Source organism: Rhagoletis zephyria, unplaced genomic scaffold (assembly GCF_001687245.7).
Source record: "Rhagoletis zephyria isolate East Lansing unplaced genomic scaffold, Rhagoletis_zephyria_1.1 Rzeph_scaffold_00850, whole genome shotgun sequence".
NCBI classification, from domain to species: Eukaryota; Metazoa; Arthropoda; class Insecta; order Diptera; family Tephritidae; genus Rhagoletis; species Rhagoletis zephyria.
Genome location: NW_016157934.1, coordinates 85515 through 109536, shown reverse-complemented (window position 1 = coordinate 109536; position 24022 = coordinate 85515). Strand labels below are relative to the sequence as shown.

At 40.4% G+C, this 24022-nt stretch overlaps 1 protein-coding gene across 1 annotated transcript in view; it reads right to left on the bottom strand.

The window, feature by feature from the left end:
- The window catches only part of LOC108361789 (Delta[1]-pyrroline-5-carboxylate synthase), a 138281-nt gene that overhangs the window by 37123 nt on the left and 77136 nt on the right, over positions 1–24022 (bottom strand). The gene's annotated exons all lie outside the window — the stretch shown is intronic.

Genomic DNA, 24022 nt, shown 5'->3' with positions numbered 1-24022 from the left:
TGTTACCGCAGCAACACCAAGTGGAAGCCAGGGAGCCAGTGTCATGCAGTCACCAATGCCCGTTGACGCGTTTGAGACACCACAGCCATACGCAACATATCCTACGACATCGCTGGCAACCATCATGGACCGAGTCCGTAAGTGGGGTTTCAAATACGACGGCGGCCGAGACCCGCTCAGCTTCATCGAACGTGTAGAAGAATTGGCGGAAGTACACGAGGTGAATCGCGACTTGTTACCGCGACCAATGCCAGAACTACTTAAGGAGAAGGCGTTGACATGGTTCCGCAGTAATAACCGGAATTGGCTCTTCTTAAACTCTCGCTACCACGAAACCTTAGACGATGAGATCCGTCGTCGCGTCCAACAACCGAACGAGAAATTTAAAGACTATGTGTTGGCCCTTCAGAGTTTGATGCGACACGCGAACTACACCTCAGAGCAGAAGCTGACGCGTATCTACAGAAACTCTAGAAGCGAGTTCCAATGGTACGTCAATCGATCCGAGTTCACCACCCTAGAAGGGCTAGTGAGTTTGGCGGAAGATATGGAAAATATCCCCCCGGTTAGAGAGCCACAGAGAGCCGCAGTGCGAACCACTCCGCGGGTCACGGAGAGATATCAGCACATGCGCGAACTGCCTAGGAGTGACGAGACGGCTAGAGCAGAGAGGACACAGCACCGACCTGAACCACACAGCGGTGTGGCAACACCACAGACGGAGTACGTTAATCCGTGGACTGCGTGTAGACATTGCGGAGAAGATGGCCATTTTGCGAGAGAGTGCAGAGCTGCACGGAGAGAGTTTTGTTGGACCTGTGGTCGATGCAATGTCCCGACTCGAGAGTGCTGCCGTAGTGCATCGGGAAACGGGTCGAGGTCCCATTTGCAGCGAGGAGTGGGGCGTCAGGTAGAACAGCATCGCCCATACTAAAGAGTGTCCTAAGGCAGTCGGATGGCCGAATTATGGCGGCGATTAGAGTAAATGAGGTCGACGTAGTAGCTGCAGTTTATACAGGCGCAACAAGAAGTTTCTTGAGCGAGGCCATGTTTAAGAAACTGGATGTGGGAGAGGTTAGAAAGGTCAACACGCGTGTGGTAATGGGAGATGGGAGATCCAGAACGGTGCTGAAGGCTAGAACGGCGCAAGTGGAGCTGGCGAATCAGGCGCATGAAAGCGATCTTTTGGTACTGCCTGGTTTGATGGATGACGTGGTGCTTGGAACCGATTAGCTGGCAAATGCGGGGGTCCGATTATGTTGCGGAGACTTAGACGTGACACTCCGAGAAGAGAGCTGCGCACAAGGAGTAGAAACGTTCACTGCAATACGCGAGGGAGGTGCAGAAAGGTCAGGTAAATGCGATGAACCCAAATCAAACCCCATATCTACAGAAGCGACGACAACCGACGAAGCGAGGGAGTTCTTAATGTCAGAATTACGCAAATTTGAGAAGATGTCTGGAGTTTCAAATATCGCCACTCACCGGATCGTCATGAAGAATGACCGACCGATCAAGCAGAGGTATTGCCCGAAGAANCAGCCCACACAGCGCCTCAATAGTGTTAGCGAAGAAGAAGACTGACAAGTGGAGACTCTGCGGCGACTGCCGACAGCTGAACGAGCGTTCAGTGCCCGACGCGTACCCCCTACTGAAGATCCAACATATCCTTGATCGACTACAAAGCGCGCGTTATATTAGCAGCCTAGACCTGAAAAACGGTTACTGGCAAATCCCAATGGAAGAGCAGAGCAAGCAGTACACTGCTTTTACAGTGCCAGGGCGTGGCCTTTATCAATGGCGAGTAATGCCGTTTGGGCTACACTCCGCCCCCGCGACGTTCCAGCGTGCGTTAGACCAAGTTATCGGTACAGAGCTAGAGCCGTATGCGTTTGCCTACCTGGATGACATCATCTTCATCAGCGCAACCCTGCAGGAGCACGTCCAACATCTTTCGGAGGTCTTCCGACGACTTAGGCAGGCGAATCTGAGAATAAATCCTGAAAAATGCGAGTTTTTCAAGAAGCAGTTGAAGTATCTGGGTCACGTCGTCAGCGAGGAGGGCATTCACACCGATCCTGAGAAGGTCGCGGCTATCAAAGAGCTGACACCACCGACAAATATAAGGGAGTTACGCAGGTTCCTAGGGATAGCTTCATGGTACCGAAGATTTGTCCCCGACTTTTCCAAAGTGGCGCATGCGCTGACGTCCATGCTAAAGAAGGGCCACAAGTGGAAATGGAACGACGAGCAACAGACAGCGTTCGAGGCGCTGAAGAACGCGCTAACCGAGGCACCAGTGTTGGCTTGCCCCGACTTTACGCAGAAGTTCACTCTGCAAACAGACGCGAGCGACTACGGGCTGGGAGCTGTTCTCACCCAAGAGATTGAAGGAAAAGAACGCGTAATCGCATATGCGAGTCGCCGGCTCAACAAGGCCGAACTTAATTATTCACCAACGGAGAAAGAGTGCCTGGCCATAGTGTGGGCGATCAGAAAAATGAGACCCTACCTAGAAGGATATACGTTTACCGTCATCACCGACCACTTAGCGCTAAAATGGCTGAGTAAGATAGAGAGTCCATCCGGTCGGATTGCAAGGTGGGCGCTGGAACTGCAGCAGTACTCCTTCGATGTGCAGTATCGCAAAGGTAAGCTGAATGTGGTAGCAGACGCGCTGTCAAGACAGCCCCAGGAAACATTGCTTGGTTCGATGACGGCGGGAGGAGTAGCGGTAGAGTGCAAGTGGCTGAAAGACAAGATGGCGGAGGTGGAGAGGTCCCCACAGAAGTTTCCTGACTTTGTCATCGAAAATGGTGAGCTGTACCGGCGAATATCAGGCCAAATCGACGGTGAAGACGTGTTGCCATGGAAATTATGTGTACCGACAGAGCAAAGGCAGAGGGTGTTAAGGGAAATTCACGATGTTCCCAGTGCAGGCCATATGGGGATCAGAAAAACGATAGCGCGGGCGACAGCGCGATATTATTGGCCGGGCATGTTCCGCGACGTGAGGAAGTATGTGCGACAATGTCAGACCTGCCAGCTTTACAAACCAAGCCAGCAGCAACCAGCCGGAAAGATGCTGACGCAGCTAGCGGAAGAACCCTGGGCGACGGTGTGTGCTGATTTCGTAGGACCTCTTCCGCGATCCAAGCATGGAAACACTATGGCGCTGGTAATACTAGATCGTTTCTCAAGATGGGTCGAGATTGTACCAATGCGGAAGGCAACAGCGGAGGGAGTAATTCGAGCAGTGAGAGAGCGGATTATCGGCAAATTCGGCATTCCAAAAATCTTGATCACGGATAATGGAACGCAGTTTACCAGCTCGAAATTTAAGCAATTCCTGGAGGAGATGGGAATAAGGCACCAATTCACTGCTCCGTACACACCGCAGCAAAATCCGACGGAAAGAGCTAACCGTAACATCAAGCGACTACTGGCGCAGTTCGCAGGCAAAGACCAGAAGAGCTGGGATGATCTGTTGCCAGAAATGACTTTGGCCCTCAACACGAGCGTGTGCGACGCAACGGGTTACAGCCCGGCGTTCGTCGTCCAAGGGCGAGAACCAAGGTTACCGAACGCATTGTATGACGAGAATACGTTAGGAACCGGCGAAGATGCCACAACACCGCAAGTAAAAGCGGTGAGAATGAAAGAGGTGTTTGAGTTAGTGCGACGAAACCAACAAAAGGCAACGACAGAGCAAGCGAGACACTACAATCTGCGAAGAAGATCGTGGCAACCGGTCGTGGGAGACAGGGTTTTGGTGAAAGAACACTTCTTGTCTAAAGCCGTGGACAATTTCGCGGCTAAGCTTGCACCGAAATACGGCGGACCACATCGCGTTCTAAATTTTATCTCACCTGTGATCGTAGAACTCGACAAGGTGCACAAAGGGAAAAGAAGAACAGCGCACGTGAGTGATCTCAAACCATTTTATGAGAGCAACGCCTCAGGTGAAAATTCCCCCGTGGCATCGTCTGAGCCTAATTCGGCGCACAGCGGCGAATAGGTAAATTTCAGCAGAGACTGAAGTGTGTGAACTCGGCAATTGCCAGCAGGGGAGCAACTGCCATGACAGCGGAGACCCTGAAAGATGAGAAGCTAGCCGAAGAATCCTAAATCTGATGAAGAAGAAGAATAATAATAATAATAAGAAGAAGAAGAAGAAAAAAAAATAAAGGTTCCAAGGGAAAACAATGAAAGTGGAGATGGCACGAAGCACAAAAGAAAATTATAAAAAAAAAACAAAAATAATAATAATTATCATTATAATATTAAAATTAATAATAACAACAGCAATAGTAATATAATTATAAAATATTGATAATAATTATAATTATAAATATTAATAATAGCTAAAACATTTATAATAACAAAATAATACTAATTCTACTAATAATAATAATCGTAATAAGAAGAGGAGTAATACCGCAATGGCAACCCGAAATCTACTCCAGTTCACATCAACGCTACAAAACTCCCTTTTGGATAGTCAGCAACCCCGACACCAAACTACAGCTGTGCGAGGATGACAAATAAACAAATAAAAACAAAATATGCAATGTGAAAGTGAAACGGCAGCAAAATTACCGAAATTTTGCTGGAAAAGTGCCGGAAAACTAGGAAAATACAGTTGGTCGCGCAATGGCCACTGTCGGCAATAAAAAGGATGTGCCGCGGGCGCCAAGGCACAAGTTCGCGAAAATATGGAGCAACAGCAGCAGCAACAGGCAAATTTTGTAGCCGAGCAAGTGGAGGGCGGCGTTTTGCGCGTACGCATAAAGCGCCTAACAGAGCACGAAATTCGACGCTACAGTAGAAGTGACAGCAGCGGTGGAGACCGGTCGAGTAATTCGAGCGACAACAACAGCACCGGAGGCGAGCATGACGACGCTGGCCGGCCAAGTAGCCCCAGCGAGGGCGGTAGCAACAGTGGCAGGCAACAACAAGAAATCGGCGTCGAGGACATCGAAAGCCTCGAAAGTACGCAGCCGTTCGTACTGCCCCAAAATAGTGAAGATGCAGAGATGGCTGCCTATTGGGGTGCAGAGTACTTGGCAAACAATACGCCACATTTGACGAGCGAAGAGGAGGAGATGGAGCACGAATCATCGCACGTAAGCGTACGATCCGACGACAGCGGGCCAAGCGGTGAATGTGATGGCGAAGTAGAGCGGGCACCAACACCCATAACCATCTCGTCCGACGAGGAAGAGGAGTATGCCAAAAGGCAGGGCGAATTCTCCATCGCTACGCAAGACGCCAGACACCTCGGTAACGGGTACGTAGAGTATGCGCGCCATATTGACATGCGCATCAGGCTATACGACCCGATGGCATCGGAAGAGCCACATCCACCGCCGCAACAGCTGTGCCTTAGTGAGGGCGCGATCGAGGCGTGTACGTTGGCGAGCGGTGGACGAAGTGATTTTGTGGAGGAGGCGTCGGCGGAAGCGGATTTTAGTGTGGCAGCAGATGCCGACTTAGTGGCGGAAATAGAGCGTTGGCTAGAAGAGGCTGAGCCGAGAGTGCCATCGGAGTGGCAGGTCCATCCGGACGTAGGTGCGTTGCCGGAAGAGTTGGTGACGGAAATTGAGTCGCACGTAAACCACCAGCAACTGAAGCGGCAGTCATTCAGACGCATCGTGAACGGACAGGCGTACAGAGTGCGAATCACCAAAACTGGCAAGGTGACCGTAAGTCTTGCTGCCGGGAGTAAGGAGGGAGTGTGAGGACCCCGGATCCTGTGGCCCTGGGCCCCACAACAACTTTTATATACACATACATATATATCCTTTGTACTATTTACCCTGAATTGTTGATTTGAAATTGTATACACACATGTACAAATATATATATATGTACACTTATGTTTTGAATTATTATATATATGCGCATGTATGTACATAAGCTTATTGAATTGCATCTATTTGGATTATACTAGTACGTATGTATATATCCACTAATATATTTTGAATTATTACTTTGTATGCACAGTATAAGAAATACCTACATCATACAATACCTACATAAAATGTAAAAGCACAAACAATTGTAATGAGGATAACTGTCTGCGGATGGACAAAAATGGTATAAAAGGAGCAGTGCTAACAAGCATTGTTCATGAGCTAGGCATACGTGGCACGCGTCGCAACGTGGGTTACACGGGTAGTGGAAGAGGGATCAACCTCCGAGACTATTATTGTATATTCGATGTGGGCTTTAACCACTGAGACTGGTGCTAGCTGTAGGGTTTAAACCTACTCTAGTTCTATACTTTAGAGAGTATATATAGCGAGAGGATAGCGAATAAAGAGGCTGTAAACTAGAAGCGAGTGTGTTCTAATTTCTTGAGGAGATAGGGTGTTTAATCCTTACAGGACCCTGGACAACCGAGAGCTACGCCCAGCACTCAGGAAAGTCCGTTACAATGTGTATATGTATGTATGCATGAATGCGTGTAAAAATGTGAATTCAAGTTTGCGTTTAACCCATTTTAGCGGACATAGTTTTTTTAGTTCCAGATGTTAATAACACACTATTTTACAACGTTTTTTATGTTTAATCTTCATGCAAGTTAGATGTATCGTCGAGAACATGGTAACATGCAGAATTTTAAATTAATTATTATTATTCTCCATACAAAATGTACAAGTATTGCTTTATTAAATGCAAACTTATGCGAAAATCTAAATATTTCGTAAACGTAGGGTTAATATGTTCGCGCACGTGCCAATCTGGTGCCGATTCACGGAAATTGAATAATTTGTGTTGATGGAAGCGGCAATGAGAAGACGAAAGCCGGTCAATCGTATATATGTATGTACATATGTACATTTATAAATGCATGCATGTAGGGGGTAATGAAACTATAACCCGCTATGTTAAAATGTACGGTAAATCTATTTGTGCGCTTTGTTACATAAAATAGTTCAGTTTAACGTACAGTCTAACATTTTCACAGATTTTAACTTAATAGACTCGCCGCCACACCGCGCACTACAACCGCTGAACCGCTCGCTTCGACTCTCAGTTTTAATCTGCCATGGTTCACCCGAAAGTTCTATTTCGTTCTCTTCATTTACAGCCTGTAAATCGGTTGTTTTACCGGGGTTCATCGCGTCGTTGTGTGAAGTGTTGCATTTTGGGGTAGTTGACTCGTAAGCAGTTTAGACGTAAGTGGTAGTCAGTAGTTACGTCCTGTCCGTGTCGCTTTGTCAACCGATCCCACATTCGGCCATCCTGCGGATGCATTCGACCCGAATGACCATGGCTTCATGAATTCGGCTACGGTAGATGTTTGACCCGAGCCTTCGTGGTCTCCAACCTTCACGACATCGTAACGACCGTGTTCTCCGCGTTTAGTAACTTTATAAGGCCCCAAGAATTTTGGTTTCAACTATATTCCTGACCCAAACTATGTGCGTTTTATGGCTACCAACTTCATGCTCTCTTTCTTGCTTTCTATTCGCGTTGAAAGTTTTCCTATTCTCTTGTTGGTGCTCTAGGATACTTTCTTTTGCTGCACTGCGTATTTCATCTCGTTCCAGGTCTAGTTCCCTAAGAATATCTTCTTCGATTAACTCCCTAAGCTCGAGGTAGTCCGGTTACGCAAGTATATGGAAAACGATCCCAGCCGGCGATCGCGCCAAGATTTTCCATGTGGTCACGGAGCGAGACATGCGTTACGCTGCCATAATCGGCAACGATATTTTGCAGCATGTAGAGTTGGAGTATCACGCGACAATGTCGAATTTAGGGCTAAACCGATCGCGGATAAAGTTCAGCAAAACCAGGAAAAGAGGGTTGAGGAGGAAAGGAAAACCAGGGTTAGGGCGAAGCAAATCCGGTCCGAGGAGAACACAAAAAAAGCTGTAGGCGAGGTTAAAACTGATTTGTTGAGCGAGACAGCCAACGAACTCTGCGCCATCCAAATTGACACGGGAAACGCTAAACCCGAGGCAGATCTCGTTCATTTGAATACGGAGCAGGCAAAGCAAGTTCGTACATTAATACATTCTTACACGCCTGTGCGGGGAAACGAGTCGTCAGTTACTATGAAAATTTTGCTGACAGATGACAGTCCAATCTATGAGCGATCAGGAAGAATGTCGCATGCAGATCAGGGAGTCGTAAACGAGCAGGTGAGAAAATGGCTGTGGGACGGCATCATCAAACCCAGTTTCTCAGAATTCGCGTCACCAGTGGTTTTAGTGTCCAAAAAAGACGGAACCAAAAGGTTGTGCTGCTACTATAGGCGACTCAACGATAGAATAGTCCGGGACAATTTCCCGATGCCGTTGATCGAAGACGTTATTGAAAGGATGGATGCGAGGTATTCACGACGCTAGATCTTAGGGACGGGTTCTTCCACATGCCTGTGGAACCTGATTCGCGCAAATACACTTCCTTTGTGACGTTTGGTGGGCAGTACAAGTTCCTTTATGTCCCGTTCGGGATAACCAACTCCCCTGCAGTTTTCTCCAGGTTTATCGTAGCTGTTTTCAGGGATTTAGTACAGTCAGGAACGGTAGTAGTTTACATGGACGATAGTCATTCCTTCCTACGATGAGGTAGATGGTATCCACAAGCATTCACAGCCACTGTTAAAAAGCGAGACGTACCGGCGCGAATGGCAAGATGGGCTCTTTTCCTTCAGGACTATGACTTTGAGATAGAGCATAGGCAAGGAACGAAGATGAGACACGTCGATGCGCTANCAGTTTTCTCCAGGTTTATCGTAGCTGTTTTCAGGGATTTAGTACAGTCAGGAACGGTAGTAGTTTACATGGACGATAGTCATTCCTTCCTACGATGAGGTAGATGGTATCCACAAGCATTCACAGCCACTGTTAAAAAGCGAGACGTACCGGCGCGAATGGCAAGATGGGCTCTTTTCCTTCAGGACTATGACTTTGAGATAGAGCATAGGCAAGGAACGAAGATGAGACACGTCGATGCGCTAAGTAGGGTTGCATGTCTAGTGCTTGAAGATACAATGAGCCATAAACTGAGACTGGCACAAGCAAACGACGAGTGGGTTACAGCTGTGCGGAAGATTGTGCAGAAGGAACCGTATGAGGATATTTCCTCAGAAATGATATTCTCTTCAAAGATGTCGCTAGGGAATTAATCGTAATACCGGAGCAGATGGAGGAGGAAGTAATCACTACAACGCATCGACAGCGCCACTTTTCTGTCAAGAAAACTATGGAAGCGGTAGAGAAGTCGTACTTCATACCGAAGTTAGCAGCAAAGGTAGAGAAGGTAGTTAGGAGTTGCGTCGAGTGCATTATCACCGACAGCAAGAGGGGAAAGAGGGGTTTTTATCGCCGATCGACAAGGAGGACAGACCGTTGGGGACATACCACGTCGACCATGTAGGGCCTATGGAGTCGAGGCGCAAAAGGTACAACCACATACTTGTAATCGTAGACGCGTTCTCCAAATTCACACGGTTATACCCAACCAAAAGCACAGGGGCAGAGGCGGTAGTACATAGGTTACAGGGACAATCCGCGCTTTTCGGAAACCCGAGAAGAATAATTTCAGATCGCGGCGCTGTTTTTACCTCCGGTACCTTTAAGAACTATTGCGAGAAGGAGCACATACAGCTCCCCATTACAACGGGTGTCCCCAGGGGTGATGGGCAAGTTGAGGGGGTGCTTAGAATCGTAATGCTAGCTATGCTAGCAAAACTATGCCACGGGTCGGATATCAATTGGTATAAATACGTGGAAACTGTCCAGAGAGCAATCAATAATACGCCACCTGACAGTACCAAGTACTCGCCTTTTAAGATTTTAACGGGGCTTGAAATGCGTGTACCGGAAAACCTCAAGCTTAGGGAGTTAATCGAAGAAGATAACCTTAGGGAACTAGACCTGGAACGAGATGAAATACGCAGTGCAGCAAAAGAAAGTATCCTAGAGCTTCAACAAGAGAAAAGGGAAACTTTCGACGTGAACAGTAATATTAGTGTTGTTCGTAATGGCGATTGCGATTTCTTATCACCGGCGGGTGAAATATCCCTCATAGCTATTTATTTAAAAAAACATATCCTGCAGACATAGAAGTAATTGAGCAATTCGGGGGTTGAAAGTAAAAAAATGTATGTAAATTTCATGCCTTGAAATTAAAAATTACAAATAAATCCAAACTTGAAACATTGAAAAAAATCAACAAAGTGTCGTGAAATTTTCACCGGTCTTGTTCAGAATTTGTAGACATGTTTTGGGTTAACATTCTTGTAGCCCATTCATTCTAGTATAATAAGGTACAAGTTTCAAGTGTCTTAAAAATACTTGATTTTTATAATTTTTTTGTTTGCGGTGTTGAGCACTTTTCTCCATATAACGAATGTTCGCATTTTATTTTAAATGGATGAAAATGCGCAACACCGTTGTTGATGTTTTTTTTTCAATATTTTAAATCAAGTTTTATTTGTATAGTTTTTGTTAGACAATGAGCTATACTCTTCTAAAAAAAAATAATAACTAAAATTAAATTGGAAAAAATATAATAAATAGCCCAAACCGGGTTACCGTAGCATTTTTTCGCGGGGTGTACTTTTAAAAATGTGAAATATAATTCAAGAATTTATTTTTGTATAATTTAAGTTAAACTCTAAGCCAACAAACACTGGCTATGACTTTATAGGCTAGATGAAGAGATCTCACTGATAAGTTACGTTAAATTAAGCCTACACTACCTGAAGCTGTACAATGAATTGAACAATAAACACACTGCAGTAGAAAAAAAATGGTTTTGTTTGGTTGCGGGAAAAGAGAGGTAATGCATTGACGGAAATGGTGAAAAGTACAATTAAACTCCAAGAGTTACACTTTTTGCAATTAATTTGGTACAATTTAAAAATTTTAAATATCAACACTGGTGTGAACTAATTGTCGCCAAAAATTTCGAGTTGCGGTCGAGCAAATATACCACTCGTCGACGAAATGCATCACTCGTCGACGGAATGTCGGCTGCCACCACACCAAAGATTTTTCCGTTCCACCACACTTCGACGAAATTTACCATAGTTTAAAGCAAATTGAAAAAATAAGAACGAATAATAAAAGAGAAACAGAAATCTAATAAGCGATAGGCAGAGGGGGTGCTTGCGGAGGCAGGCGCGTGCTTGTGTCGGATCAAAACGAAATAAAAAATAATAAAATTGTAGTTTCAAAACTAAAACCTCCCTATTATAATTGCCATTCGTACTGTCATCAGGTATGTAACTTGAGAATAGAAAACGCTGCAACTTTTAGGCGCATCAATATTACATAGTTACATGCCGAGCTAATAAAAGGTAGGTAATAGGTAATAATAAAAATGGAAGTCAGAACGACAAGTGTAGAGAAAGAAGCGGTAAACGGGGAAAGGAGCGGGCTTTTGTACTTTTGCTTGCTTACCGAAAATATGATATTTGCGCGAAATCGATTTGCTGATTGCAAATTGATTTTTGTAAACATGTATGAATTTTTCTATTTCAGCTAAACATGTATGCATTTTTCTATTTCAGCTAAGTTGATAAGATTATCTAAGGCAATATTTTGACTTTTAATTTTTTCATATTTCAGCTAAGTTGATAAGATTTTCTTTAAGCAATATTTTGACTTTTTTCCACAATCGTCTAAAGTCATGTAAAATGGACCTTTTTATAAAACTATTTTATTCTAATAAAATATTATATAATATACATATATAATATTATAAAACTATAAAATAAATGTATGCATAGAAGTCGAAATTATTCTTACTATATGGAATATGTACATATTGTATACATGCATATGTATGTACATATTTACAATTCACAGCAGCATACATACATATGCACATAATTACACGCATACTGAAATACAACAATAACTATTTCATTCATAAACGCATTCGCATATTTCTCAAGGTCAAGATCACTCATTCATAAATCCTACAGCAGCACATCTCCCCGCAGATTCATCATCATCAAGCGCAACTTTGTCAATCCGACACAAAAATTCTAAAATGTAAAATTGAAGAAATCTCGGCCAACCAAGTGAAAAGTGGCACATATTTCTTTATATCCAGTAAAATAAGTTATCTCGAACTTTGGTAATTTTTGGAAAACCCTCTATTTCTCTGTTCCATACCAATATTTCAATCATTAACTAATATTTTAAGGTGTCATTTTAATAAACAGTTAATAAAAGTAAACGTTTTCCGCAGGAAAAAACAATATTTTTTTTACATGTGTATATGTATGTATGCACGAATGCGTGTAAAAATGTGAATTCAAGTTTGCGTTTAACCCATTTTAGCGGACATAGTTTTTTTAGTTCCAGATGTTAATAACACACTATTTTACAACGTTTTTTATGTTTAATCTTCATGCAAGTTAGATGTATCGTCGAGAACATGGTAACATGCAGAATTTTAAATTAATTATTATTATTCTCCATACAAAATGTACAAGTATTGCTTTATTAAATGCAAACTTATGCGAAAATCTAAATATTTCGTAAACGTAGGGTTAATATGTTCGCGCACGTGCCAATCTGGTGCCGATTCACGGAAATTGAAAAATTTGTGTTGATGGAAGCGGCGATGTGAAGAGGAAAGCCGGTCAATCGTATATGTGTATGTACATATGTACATTTATAAATGCATGCATGTAGGGGGTAATGAAACTATAACCCGCTATTTTAAAATGTACGATAAATCTATTTGTGCGCTTTGTTACATAAAATAGTTCAGTTTAACGTACAGTCTAACATTTTCACAGATTTTAACTTAATAGACTCGCCGCCACACCGCGCACTACAACCGCTGAACCGCTCGATTCGACTCTCAGTTTTGATCTGCCACGGTTCACCCGAAAGTTCTATTTCGTTCTCTTCATTTACAGTATGTAAATCGGTTGTTTTACCGGGGTTCATCGCGTCGTTGTGTGAAGTGTTACATTTTGGGGTAGTTGACTCGTAAGCAGTTTAGACGTAAGTGGTAGTCAGTAGTTACGTCCTGTCCGTGTCGCTTTGTCAACCGATCCCACATTCGGCCATCCTGCGGATGCATTCGACCCGAATGACCATGGCTTCATGAATTCGGCTACGGTAGATGTTTGACCCGAGCCTTCGTGGTCTCCAACCTTCACGACTTCATAACGACCGTGTTCTCCGCGTTTAGTAACTTTATAAGGCCCAAGAATTTTGGTTTCAACTTTATTCCTGACCCAAACTATGTGCGTTTTATGGCTACCAATGACCCAACTTCATACTCTCTTTCTTGCTATCTATTCGCGTTGAAAGTTTTCCTATTCTCTTGTTGGACTACTGACTACCACTTACGTTAAAACTGCTTACGAGTCAACTACCCCAAAATGCAACTCTTCACACAACGACGAGATGAACCCCGGTAAAACAACCGATTTACAGACTGTAAATGAAGAGAACGAAATAGAACTTTCGGGTGAACCATGGCAGATTAAAACTGAGAGTCGAAGCGAGCGGTTCAGCGGTTGTAGTGCGCGGTGTGGCGGCGAGTCTATTAAGTTAAAATCTGTGTAAATGTTAGACTGTACGTTAAACTGAACTATTTTATGTAACAAAACGCACAAATAAATTTATCGTACATTTTAAAAGAGCGGGTTATAGTTTCATTACCCCCTAAATTTGGTGTCAAAAGGTGCGAATATTAAGCGCTCACAAGTAAAAGTGCTAATACGTCAAAAACAATCAATTGTGTTTCCCAGAGCACGAAAATTTAAGTGCGTGAAAGCATAAAAGCCTGCAGAGTTGGCTGCTAAATAGTATATATGTGTTGATTGTTCGTCGGCAGCAAGTTGGCTGCAAGCTGAATTGTTCATCGGCAGCACGTTGGCTGCAAACAAAATTATCGCCAGTTGTTCATCGGCAGCAAGTTGGCTGCACACATCCAAGTTGTATACCACTCGTTGGCAGCACGTTGGCTGCACACACACTAAGTTATATCGAGTCGCTCATCAGCAGCACGCAGCAGCGTAAAAGCCTGCAAAGTTCGCTGCTACTATATACGTGTTGATTGTTCGTCGGCAGCAAGTTGGCTGCAAGCTGTCTTCGTTAATTGTTCATCGGCAGCACGTTGGCTGCAAACAAAATTTTCGCCAGTTTTTCATCGGCAGCAAGTTGGCTGCACACATCCAGGTTGTATACCGCTCGTTGGCAGCACGTTGGCTGCACACACATAAAGTTGTACATCGCCCATCGGTAGCACGTTTTCTGCAAACACATACAAGTTGTATACCGCTCGTTAGCAGCACGTTGGGTACAGTGATCGGACTTAAAAAAAAATCACGTTGGCTGCAAACAAAATATCGTGGGTTGTTCATCGGCAGAAAACAAATAGAAGTTGCGTTGAATTGTGCGTTGACAGCAAGTTTTGCGAACGCAAAGGCATAAGAAGTTGATCGTCGTAAGAAGGTTGGCTACAAAAGTAAACAACAACTAGTCGAGTGATAACACATACTCGTAGGCACGCCCGTAAGCAGAAAACTCTTTTAAAGTGCTCATCGAGAGCTAACATAAGTTGCGTTCCAGATGCTCACGATATTCACGATTTGCAGTTTTTTTTTTTGCAGGAAAGCGTTCCAGGCGCCAAAAAACCTGCAAGTTAAACCACTTTTGTGAGAGTAACTTGCTCTCTCTCTCAGTCAGAAGTTGCAGGTTTTAGTCCGAAGTTTTTCTTCCTGCAAGTTCATGAAAAGTGTCAAACGATAGGCAGGGTTGCATTTGTAAACAAAAACAGATAGAAAAGAACATTAAGCGCCACGGAGACAATCAAATAAATACGTCAAGCATTGCATATGTGTGAGATTGGCTAGTGTCTTGCCCGCAAACGTTCAAATAAACGCGTTAATTCAACAAACAATTTCCTTTTCTTGTCCGCGCACTTGCTCACCACGACGATCAGAAGGCAAGTGCGCTTGTTTTTTGTCAAGCAAAACGCGAGACGGTTGACAAAGATATTTGATCGTCTCCATGGCGCTTAACATTAAAACAAATGGAAGTAGTTACAGGAAAAGTGGTTTATCGCGTTCCAGGTGACTTTTATTTTTTCTCTCTTGCTCCCCTCTTTCAAGAGAGTGGTTTTGTTATTTGAGAGCCGTATATTTTATTACAGAGCCGTATATCACGAATTTCAACCAGTTCACTGCACCAAATATTAAGGTGGTCCGATTAGAAAATTTTATTACTGACTGCGGCGTTGGAACCAACAGCAAACAACAAACAATTTGAGGTGGCGGTTCGTATATTTGACTGCAGCGTTGGAAACCAAGGCAAACAATATCTAAGAAAATTAAGATAAGTTATAGTAGCTTGAACTTTTAATAACATCTTTGCTTTTATATATGTATCTATGTTATGTGTTAAATATCCGCGCCACATCTCCCACTTACACAACGCAATATACGATTCGAATTTAGTATTTAAAAATTGACATTTCTGAATTTGCCAAAACTTGTAGATGCTTTGTGACAAGATGAAAAAGGAAGAGATTTTAGCTTTGAACGTTAGGGAACTGAAAGCGAAATTGGCCGAGTTAGGGCTGAACACATCGGGACGCAAAGCAGCATTGCAAGACAAGTTGTTTGAGGCTTACAATGTAGAAATACCCGACGATGAAGACGATGACGTATCGGCACAGGAGGAATTAGCCTCACAAAATACGAGTGTAGTAGAACCAGCCTTAGTGCGCTCCAATTTCACGCTTCGTGACATCGAAGACTCGCTGAACGAATTTTCGGGTTCAGGTTATCCGTCGGTAGAACAATGGGTGGAGCATTTTGAAGAAAATGCAATGGCAGAACGTTGGGATAGCCTGCAGATGTTCATATACACTAAACAGCTTTTAAAAGGTGCAGCTAGGATTTTCGTGCGCAGTCAAGAGGGCATAAATTTGTGGAACGCGCTACGTAGGGCACTACTGAAAGAATTCGGTACCACTCTGTAGGCAGTTGAAGTGGATCGCAGGCTCCGAAATCGTCGCAGGCGCGCGGGTGAGGATTATAAGGAGTATTTATACAGCCTTATGGAGCTAGGGAAACAGATTAACCTCGATGAAGTTAGTATCATCGAATACTTTATAGAAGGCATCCCACTTCTGACACCAAATGTAGGGGGTAATGAAACTATAACCCGCTTTTTTAAAATGTACGATAAATTTATTTGTGCGTTTTGTTACATAAAATAGTTCAGTTTAACGTACAGTCTAACATTTACACAGATTTTAACTTAATAGACTCGCCGGCATACCGCGCACTACAACCACTGAACCGCTCGCTTCGACTCTAAATTTTATTCTGCCATAGTTCATCCGAAAGTTCTATTTCGTTGTTTTCATTTACAGACTGTAAATAGGTTGTTTTCCCGGGGTTCATCGCGTCGTTGTGTGAAGAGTTGCATTTTGGGGTAGTTGACTCGTAAGCAGTTTTAGCGTAAGTGGTATTCAGTAGTTACGTCCTGTCCGTGTCGCTTTGTCAACCGATCCCACATACATACTAACATTTTCATTTGTTTGTCACTTGTTGTTCTGACTTCCATTTTTATATTAGATTTCGTTTTGATCCGACACAAGCACGCGCCTGCCTCCGCAAGCACCCCCTCTGCCTATCGCTTATTAAATTTCTGTTTCTCTTTTATTATTCGTTTTTATTTTTTCATTTTGCTTTAAACTATGGTAAATTTCGTCGAAGCGTGGTGGAACGGAAAAATCTTTGGTGTGGTGGCAGCCGAAGTGGTGTATTTGCTCCACCGCAACCCACAATTTTTGGCGACAATTAGTTCACACAGAAAATGCGCCGTCTCATTCATATACGTTCTCTGCTGCTAGTGATAGCAGAGCGTAATTTGCCGGCGCAACTATGTAGGATAGTTTTAGCCTGTGGTATGATAGATTCTATTGTGAATTCCTTGGTAAGATAAAATACCGGAAATTAGTTTGAATAAATCAGCTGTTAACCTTGGGATATTTCTATACGAATTTCTGTAGAGCACCTACCGGGTGTGTGGTTTGTACTTGATCTGAATGCTGAAATTAAATAACACACCGATTTCTTTCTGATTATGCTCCTAATTCGTGGCACATTGGGCGCGTTCATATTGTCTAACCGTAGACTGACAGTTTTGACAAAATTTTCATGTTAAAAAATCTTTTGTTACACTACTTTAATTTACTCCTTTGATTGTACATGTTAAATAAAAGCTTGTTTTTAAAAAATATTTTTTTTACATTATTTTATTTAAAATTATAAAACCGGCACCTTTCGTTGTATTAGAAAAAAATTAGGTTTAAAATTAGAGGGCTGGGCCTCTAGATATGCAAGAAGGTTTCATAATTTTGAATAGGGTTACCACCTGTTTAAAACTTACACCGTTCGCGCAATTTAAAAAAATTATATAATATCGCTAGCTTAGAGTGAAAAGTTGCTAAGTCCCAATTCAAAAATTGTGCAGGAGAGGAAAAAAACTTCTAAAGCTTTTTTCTTTAAGTATTTCGCAAAACTTTGAATACAGCATTTAAAGCAAAGCAAAACTCCATACGAACCAGACGAATGCGATCTTTATTAAAAGATTTTGTACTATTTTCGACTTATCGAAATTTCGGAGTTTTTTTTGGACTTAGCAAATTTTCGTTTAATCNCTAAGTCCCAATTCAAAAATTGTGCAGGAGAGGAAAAAAACTTCTAAAGCTTTTTTCTTTAAGTATTTCGCAAAACTTTGAATACAGCATTTAAAGCAAAGCAAAACTCCATACGAACCAGACGAATGCGATCTTTATTAAAAGATTTTGTACTATTTTCGACTTATCGAAATTTCGGAGTTTTTTTTGGACTTAGCAAATTTTCGTTTAATCGAATATAAACGAGAAAACATAAAACAAGGATCTTTATCCTTTTCAAAACGATGCATTTTTAATTTCTCTAGCCTCCTGTATCAAAATATGAGTTTTCATAAAAAGCGGACTTAGCAACTTTTCACTCTAAGCTAGCGATATGCCATATGCCAAGCGGGCTTGGTCTATAGATCTGCAAGGAAGAACCTCTAATTTTTTTAAAAAGGGTTGCCACCTGTTACACATTTTTTTTCGTGCAGAGTATCCGATTTACACCGTTCTCTCGTGTTTCAAAATGTGGTGTAAAATTAAAGGTATTCACCTATAGACGTGATTTGATTTTTTTTTTAAGTTGCGCCGCCTAATTAAAAATGCATTGTTTAAAATATGATAGTAAAATATCACAATATTGGTTTGAGATTAAATTAATATGTTGGTGTTTTTAATAGAGTTGCTACTTATTAAACACATTTATAACTATGAATGGTAAGTAATGTATTAAGGGCATTCGATATCGAAGCTAGTTAAGAGTTGTTAACTAGATGACAACTCTCGAAAATTCGCATACATTTATACAAAGGCCATTTAACTAGCTGTCGTTTGATACCAATATCGAATATACTTAATACGTTACTTACCTTTCATAGCTATATATTTTTTAATAGGTGGCAACTCTTAAGAGCACGAACATATTAATTTAGTATAAAAACCCCTCGCTTTGTGCTCATGTTGCGATATTTTACTTAGTATGAAACCTGAGTGGCAAACCTTAAAAAAAATTATACCCAAAGCACATCTCTAGGTGAACACCTTTCACTTGGCACCTCATTTCGAGAGAACGGTGTAAATCTGGTGCTCTGCACAAAAAAAAATAATAATTTTTAACAGCTGGCAACCCTTTAAAAAAAAATACGTTCTTCCTTGTAGATCTATAGACCAAGCCCGTTTATATGACATGGGGACCCCTTTTCAAAAATCTCATACCTTTTTGTACATTTAGAGCCCAAACCCTTTAATTCGGAACCTTAGTTTTTAAAATCGAATAATCGGTGCAGATCTGGTGCCGTTAACAAAGATGCCTTCATGTATTGTATTTATACATAGTACTTACATACATATTTAGATTTGATCTAACCCTGGTATTTGTGTATTAGGGAGTTATTAGAATCCAGATAGGAGCTTTAGAACTATTAAATTCGAGTATACACAACTCTGGAATACTTGATTTGGAACTTTGACTTTTATTTTTGCCTGAAAAAATAAAAGGCAACAATTACCGATTATTTTCTGCTCAAAAAAATAAAAATAAAAAAATAACTTAAATTTTTTGCTTTTTATTATAAAATGCATAACCGGTACGGTCTCTGTCTTTGTAGCATTTATAATTTACATGTGGCTCTTTTCGGCCTCGGTCTTGCCCACCCCTGGGCTTAATCTAGCCGGAAAACGGCTAAAATGGGAACACTGATCTTGAATAAGATTGATGCAGTGATGGGCAAAATTGTATTTACTAAGTATTAAATACTAAGTACAAAAGAATTTAGGTATTTGTGTTGTGGTAAATACCAAAGTACTATTTACTTAAGTATTTTGGATGTTACTAAATACCAAGTATGCTAGTATTTACTTATTTTCACAGCCCTAAATACTTTGTCTAAAAGTATTTAGTTAGTTTCATTTAACGAAGCACCGCGTACAGAAGTACTTTGAGACTTTGACTTCACTATCTACCGCGAACCAAAGTATTTAGAGACTTTGCCTTCACTAAATACCGCGAACAAAAGTATTTAGAGACTTTATCTTTACTAAATACTGAATACAAAAGTACTCGGTATCAAGGGCTTCACTAAATACTGGATACCAAACCACTAAGCACTTATGTCTTGATTAAATACTTGCATTAACTCAGTGTAAAAATAAAAAAACACTATTCGGCATTCTCGAGACTAATGGCCGGATTTTTGAAAGTTTGGTGCATATTCCCGGATTTTGGAGACTACTTCGGGATTGTCTAGACTAATATCGGGATTATTCCGGGATTTTCAAAACCACTTCGGGGTTTTTGGGACTTTTCGAGTTCTCGGGACTCATATCGGGATTCTTGGGTCTTTAAGGATTATTTCGGTATTTTTAAGACTACTTTGGACTTTTTCGGGACTTTCGGGATCCCCGTGACTATTTCGGAATTATCGGGACTAATATCGGAACTTTTGGACTTTAGGAACTATTTCGGAATTTTCGAGACTACTTCGGCGTGTTTGGGATTCTAGGGACTAATATCGGGATTTATGCCCCGAAAGTCTCAAAAATCTTTGTATAGGTCCCGATAATCCCTAAGTAGTCTCGAAAATCCCGAAATTGTCTCTAAAGTCCCGAAAACTCCGAAGTAGTCCCTAAAGACCCAAAAATCCCTATATTAGTCTCGAAAGTCCTGTTATTAGTCCCGGAGATCCTGATAGTCTGGAAAAGGCCGAAGTAGTCTAGAAGACCTCGAAATAGTGCCGAAAGTCCCAATAAATCCCGAAATAGTCCCGAAAGTCTTAAAATATCCTCAAAAGTCGCAAAAATTCCGATATTAGTCACGAGAATCCTGACAACTCCGAAGTAGTGTCGAAAATCCCGATATATACTCTAAAGACATAAAAATCCCGATATTAGTCAGGGGAATCTCGAAAACTCCGAAGTAGTCTAGAAAACCTCGAAATAGTGTCGAAAGTTCCAATAAATCCCGAGATAGTCACGAAAGTCTCAAAAATCCCGAGAATCCCGAAGTTGTATCGAGAATCCTTAAAAGTCCCGAGAATTACGAAATAGTTTCGAGAATTGCGAAATAGTTTCGAAAATCCCGAAATAGTCTTGAAAATCCTGATTTAGTCCGGAGAATCTATAAAATCCCGAAATACTTCCCAAATTGAGATGTGGTGAGTTTAGGTGAGGTGTGATGAGTTGATTGAAGGTGAGGTGAAGTGAGTTTTGGTAAAGTAAGTTGAGGTGAGTGTAAGGTGAGGAGTTAATACATGCTAGTGTGAGAAGGCAAACCCCAGCACTCGGTGGTATTCTTTCTTTTGTCCATTTCTTTCTTATATAACTACACCTTTCTTTTATATAAAAAATACTTTATGTAGAATTTTCTGAACCTTGTAATCTTTATTTCCGTATTTTTTATTTATTAGGTTAATTGTTGTCTTTAATTGTTTCATAGAACAATTAAAAAAAGTAATTGCAATTAAATTAATTGCAGTGTGCAATTACAAATTTAATTGCCATTAAAATTTGAATGGCAAATAATTTAATTGCAATTAATTTAATTGCAATGCACAATGATAAGTTTAATTGCAATTAATTTAATAGTAATGTGCAATTAAAAATTTAATTGCAATTACTTGTTTAATCAATTAACGAGGTAAGTGAAATATTAATTGAATTACGCCCAACACTGCTTAAGGACAATCATAACCAAGAAAGCCCGTTTCTTTATCTTCAAAAAGACGTTAAGATGAAGTCTCCACAATGAGTAGAGCCCTAGATATAACGATTTGAAGAAGTACATGAATGGTCAGAGTCACAAAAAAAATCGAACTCTGAGAGATTATATCTCCGAAGAAAAAAAAGAAAAACAAGTAAAAGATCTAAGTTCGGGTGGAGCCGAACAATAAACACACGGCGCAAGTATTAAATATAGTTTTTCACCTTCTGAAAACTACCGTTACATGGTTTTACCCCTATTTCTAACAATTTCGATAGTATGTCCGGTTATACTTAATGAGATAAACTTGTATAGTTAGATGTGGGCGGTATCACGCCCACTTTCCAAAATTCTATAATAATGTTACGTTTTTTCAAGGAATTGTTATTAGTATCCATTCTGAGTAAATTAGCGTCCTCAAAATTTCCAGATATCCATGTTTCAAGAATTTCTGAAATTTACCGTTATATGAAAAGCGGGAGTAATTTTTAACGTTTTGCTTTTGTGTTGTAAGCGAAATAATCGTATCAAGTTTGGTACAAATTGATCGAACGGTTACCGAGATATACATACATACCTGGTCATAAATGGGCGGTGGCATGCCCATTTTCCAAAATTTTAACATAAACGTAGTTTTTGCTAAAGAATTATTGCAAACATCACTTTTGAATAAATTAGCTTCTGTATTTACTGATTTATCGAAGATTTCGTATTTCTCTAAATTACCGTTATATGGGATGTGGGCGTGGTTATTGTCCGATTTCAAAAAATTTCAGCCATTTGGTATGTTGTACCAAGGCGGTTACCAAGATAAACACATGTATCATCATAAGTGGGCGTGGCTACGCCAATTTTCCAAAAACTTATAATATTCTTATTTTACGTCCAAAAATCATTGTAAATATCAAGTTTCAGTGAATAAGCTTCAATATCGCAGTTTTCGTATTTCTAAAGACCCCCATATAACGGGGAAGTCGGTGTGGTTACGGTCCGATTTCGCCCTTTTTCAATAGCTACGTACCAAATTTTGTTGAGATATCTCAAGTTTTCATTCTGCTCATTTATGTATACATTTGTCTATATCTATCTCGATTCTGTTTGGGTGTTACAAACAACCGTTATGTGAACAAATTTATAATACCCTTGTGCACAAGTGCGCTCGGGTATAACAATTCTCGAATACGTGTTAGCTTATTTAATTTATGTATGTGGGGCGTTCCATACCAAAATTGACGGGGTTCACACTTCATGTGTTTGATTTGTCTCAAATTTTTAGGGTTGATGGATAAACATAAATTATAAATAAATATGAAATTTGAGCTTAATTAATATATTTTAAAAATTGTACAGCACAAAAACAAAAACAAATCGATTTAATAGTTTTCCAAATATCTCGAGAACGGGGCGAGGAAAAAATTTGAAAAAAACCACATACACACATCAAGATTATCTATGAAAATAAACATTTTTTAAATTTTATTTTCTTGAAAAATTTTTTGTTAGAAAAAATTAGTTTTTGAAAATATGCCATCTCGAAATTTAGATTTTTTTTGAATTTTTTTTAGAATTTTTTTGAGTATGCAGTTTTGTAGCCCGTTAGGTTTTTTAATGATAATGGGCAAGCTTTAAGCTACTACAAAATTGTGTAGATTTTTAATATTTTTTTATGTTGACGGCTTTTGCACTTTGTTCTTATGAAAGAAAATGCGTAAAACCGTTTTCAAATAAAATTAAAAAAAAAATTAACGCCAGTTTTGCAATCGCTTAAAACTTGCACTTATTATACTAAAATTTAATGGGCTATAAAACTGCATACTCAAAAGAATTCTAAAAAAAATTTTAAAAATTTGCATTTCCTAATGTACCTACTCATTTTACTCAACTTCGGTGTAAAAAAAAATTCATAACTCAAATTATTGTAGGGTGCACTCTACAATACTATACTTAAAATTTGCGCAATACTCACTGTGATTGTTTTGAGATGTCATATTTTCAAAAACTAATTTTTTTATAAAAAAATTTGTATGTGAAACATTTTTCAAGAAAAAAAATTTAAAAAATATTTATTTTCATAGATAATTTTTATATGTGTATGCGCGATTTTTTTTTTCAAATCTTTTCCTCGCCACGTTCACGAGATATTTGGAAAACTATTAAATCGATTTGTTTTTGTTTTTGTGCTGTACAATTTTTAAAAAATATATTAATCAAGCTCAAATTTCATATTTATTTATAATCTATGTTTATCCATCAACCCTAAAAATTTGAGACAAATCAGACAAATGAAGTGTGAACCCCGTCCATTTTGGTATGGAACACCCCATGTATGTAGGATTAAATAGGCGAAACTTAGTAGTTTTGGTTATGTCTTTTTTTAACACCAATTGAACAATAGTTTCTGATCTATTATCGTTACACTAACAGGCCTATTCTGCTTGTTACCGAACATTTTGACGCCGGAAAATTTTGTTACCAAAAAATAACACCACTTCTTGAAACCGCAATTCAGGTATGAAGTTTTGTATAAGTTCTGGTGTTGCATACTTCACCGAGCAATATTTTGTTAACTGGTTATGAGATGGTAGCAAAATTTACCAGTGTGCAGAATGCGAAAAGGGTTTAAAAATTACCAGGAACTTTATTTACCGGTAACAAAATTTTTGTTACCAACGCAGAATAGGCCGGTAAATACGACGT